The following is a 4118-nucleotide window of genomic DNA, read 5'->3' as shown; positions in this document are numbered from 1 at the left end:
TGTAAATATAAATTTACAAATTGTTCATATCTAAATAATCATGACTGAAGAAACATGAAGAAAAGTTTCTGCCCTTTGTACAATTTTTTGAATTGCAGAAAACTGATTTTTTAAAACTTCTTTTGCTAGGCCATATTTTATTTATCGTTCTTACGAAAAAACATTACTTGGAAGATAACATTTCTATCGGGCATGATGTTTTAAAGATTTTGCCAAAAAAAAAAACTCCTGATGTCACATGGAAGTGATACGCTTGAAATTGCAAAAAAAAAAATTATCAGATTGTGAAATGTTTTTCAGTGATGTTCAATACATGTATTGTGTTTTTCTCTATAAAAATTGTTTCAAATGATCAAACTGAATTTTTTTTTTATAATACAATGAATATTTTTGATCAAGTGTGTTTCATTACGTCTATGTTATTAATTGCCATTCTACATATTTCCATGAATAAGTTCATTTATATTCATGTACTTTAAGTTTTTGACTTTCCATGAATTGAAATTAATAAAACATATTTAGTTTTTTATATTATATATGAATATCGTTATACATTATCGTAATAAAGTCTGTAAAAGTGAATTGTTTGTACTAGATTACATATTGCTAAGTAGAACTTGTATGTCTTCGTGTAATATCCTTAGAATAGAAGATTGTAAAAATGTATAAATCTGAAAATTTTGCATATTCATAATTACATTCAAGTGATAGATGAAATATATGGAGATAACGAACAGTATTCGAGCTCAAAAGTCCATTAAGCATTACAAAACAGGAGCAGAGCAAACACGGACCTCTAAGACATCAGAGGTGGGATCAGGTGCCATGGAGGAGTGATCATCCCCTGCCGACCGGTCTCACCCACCGTGTGCTCCTTGTCATAATCGGGAAAAAACGGAAATTCCGTCGACAAATCTGTGTGTAAATAATGGCCTAACAATTAGTATGAAAAAAAAGTCAGCATTTGATTTAATGAAAGATTGTATTTGCTGACAAGGTCATTGTATCGACCATAGAACTTACGAAATGATGACTTGAAACGAGGCTGCTGATATTCCACTTGTTTGTCAATAATTTACCTCATTTTAGAGATTGTTCATAGGTAGAGCATGGTCTTGCGTATCGAATCAACTGAGAGATAAAAACCCCGTATGCAGGTGATGAAGGTATATTGCAGCATAAGTAAGGGAAGTTGATGATTGAAAAGTTAAAGTCATCACGTTTATCATAAAGCTTTGTTGTTAGATTACCATTAACGTCTTTTTCTAATAAAATATGCAAAGATGTGTCAGATTCTGTGGTATCTTTTATCTCAAGCTCACCGGGATATATCGTGTTGACATAAGAATGGAAAAAAACAAAAATAGGTCTGCTAATAACGGGGTGCAATTGGTACCCATGGGAATTCCAATAGATTGTTGGAAGACCTGGTCTCCAAAAACCACATAGATATTGTCAGTCAGAAACTCGAGCATCTTTTTGATGTCAACTTCAGAGTACTTAAGTGTACAATCAGATTGTTTTTTAACAAAGTAATTTTGCAAATGACCAATGACAAGGTAAGTAAATTTACGAGTTCCATTTTTATTAAAAAGCAGCTGTCAACGATGTCAGAAAGTCTGGACTTTAATTTGTCGTTGGGAATACTTGTATATAAAGTTGAAAAGTCGTAAGTTTTTATGTTGTTGATTTTGGTAAAATTTTGTGATTTTTAATGTTCCAAAAGTTCCTTTGAATTTTTTAGTATCCACATCTGATTTGCACAAGTTCTCGAATATATTGTTGCACAGTACTCTTGAAGTTTCTCCTTCACTACTGTTAATATCTTAGTGAGGAGTAAAGAAAGAGGCTTGGTAGAACATTTACTGGAACCCGCTATGTATCTTTGTAAGGATTTTTATGAAGTTTTGGAATCCAATATAGATATGGTAAGTAATTCAAATTTATTTTGGTTGTTTGGAATATTTAAAATGGATGTTTTAAGTACAATACCACACTAACATTGTGATACTACTACTAATAATAAAGTAATCGAATACTGACGATTCCGGCATGGATAAAGGCGAATGCTTTACATTGGTACCACAAGGAATTGGGCGTTTGAATTATTAATGTTGGCCGAGGCATTCTATTTAAGGGGGTTGACCTTTTGTTCTGGAGTTTCACCAAGAACAATAACATTGGATTCAAATGTTAAGAAATTGAAGTACGAAGCGGTGCTTACTTTTTTTCAGAAATTAGTTTTATAACTAATCATTACAGCTAAAAAAAAAAAAAATAAACTTAACATTCATTTGTGAACTAATTTAAATGCATAATTTGAAATAAAGTTATTGTTACTTAACAAAGGCGCAAACGCATACTCACAAACACACGCATATATATATATATATATATATATATATATATATATATATATATATATATCCTTGTAGTGAAGCAAAATGGTGCATTTGATTTTTATGCCCCGCCATGAATATGGCCGGGACATATAGTGTTTGTCATGTCCGTCTTCTGTCCTTCCATCCTTCCGTCTGCCCTTCCGTTTCGCTTTGTGTGTAGTTCAGTTCAAAGCTCAGTTTCAAAGAAACTATCCAAGATATTTTTATCAAACTTCATATGCTGATAGATATTGATGAGAGCTATGCAACTGCATCAACAATTTTTTTACCTTAATCTTTCCTTTGAATTTGACCTCACTTTTCCTAAATTAGTGTTTAGCTCAGTTTTAAAGATACCATTCAAGATATTTTTATCAAACTTCATATGCTGATACATACTGATGAGGGCTATTCAACTGCATCAACATTTTTGGACCTTGTCCTTTCCTTTGACCTTTACTTCATTTTTTTAAGTTAATGTTTAGCTTTGTTTTAAATAAACCATTCAAAATATTTTTATCAAACTTAATACGCAGATACGTATTTGTGAGAACTATTCAACTGCATCAAAAATGTTTGACCTTGAACTTTCCTGTGACCTTGACCTCACTTTTCTTAAATTTGCATTTTGCTAAGTTTTAAAGAAATCATTTTAGATTTATTTATGTAAGCTTATGCACTTATACATAATTTGGTGAGAATTTATCATCTATATCCAATTTTTTAGATTTCAATTTTAAAGAAACTATTCAAGATATTCTCATCAAATTTCATACATTAATACAAATTTTCATGTTGCATTACCATAGGGCATTCATGTCCTATGGACATATTTCTAGTCAGTATAGTGTTTTTCCAAGATAAGATGTTCTTCGGTACACAGACAATTCAGGAAAAAGGTCTTGCAGCATCAAAAGTTTAATGACGTGACGTTTCTTAGCCTGAACTAAGTGAAATGTGGGAATAAGGGTCCTCGACACGTCCAAAAGACTTTTAAACTAAGCTTGGTGATTTTTACAAACGTGAATCGACAATGCATTTAGAGCGAATTGCCCAAAAAGGTTGGGATTGTATTTCATCAATATCCAACAATTGGAAAGGAATTGTTTAGACGACGTTGTTACGAAGCCCTGGGATGGAAAGGGACAGGTTTCTCTTTTTAATGCCAAACCTGTGCCGAGAGGGTAAATATATACATAAAATCATGAGAAATTTGACTAGGTTGTTTGTACATAAGTATTCTCTGCCGCCTGAACATAAAGGTAACCTGTGAGAGAGAATGTTATAAATAGACGTAGTATCACCATGCCGTCGGATGAAAGACCAACAATAATAGCGAATCAAACAGACGTACAAAAAGGATCTTTAGACCACCATCACGGCCAGAAGCATTCAAGGTACATGTGAATGGATATGTTTGGAAGCTTCATAGCATCTTTGAGAGCGGAATACTGAAATAACATTAACTGTCAAGAAATCAAGTGTTCAACTACAAAAATGTAACAATAAGAGAACTTTACCTCACTAATGCACCAGGATATGTTTAGAACGTTTTAGACGGACAGGCTGAATGATGATTTTAGATCTTTTCAACACTATATACAACCATTCTCCAGGATAGATTAAATTCTAGGCTTTTTAACATCATAGCCAGATGCTTTTTCAATAAAAATGAAAGTCGTAAATATACTTACCTTGTCATTGGTCATTTGCAAACTTAATCATTCTGATTGTACA

This window comes from Saccostrea echinata, unplaced genomic scaffold, assembly GCF_033153115.1.
Source record: "Saccostrea echinata isolate AGI-Se365-2 ecotype Australia unplaced genomic scaffold, CSIRO_AGI_Sech_v1 ptg000009l, whole genome shotgun sequence".
Classification (NCBI taxonomy): Eukaryota; Metazoa; Mollusca; class Bivalvia; order Ostreida; family Ostreidae; genus Saccostrea; species Saccostrea echinata.
Note: the sequence above shows the minus strand (reverse complement) of the source record.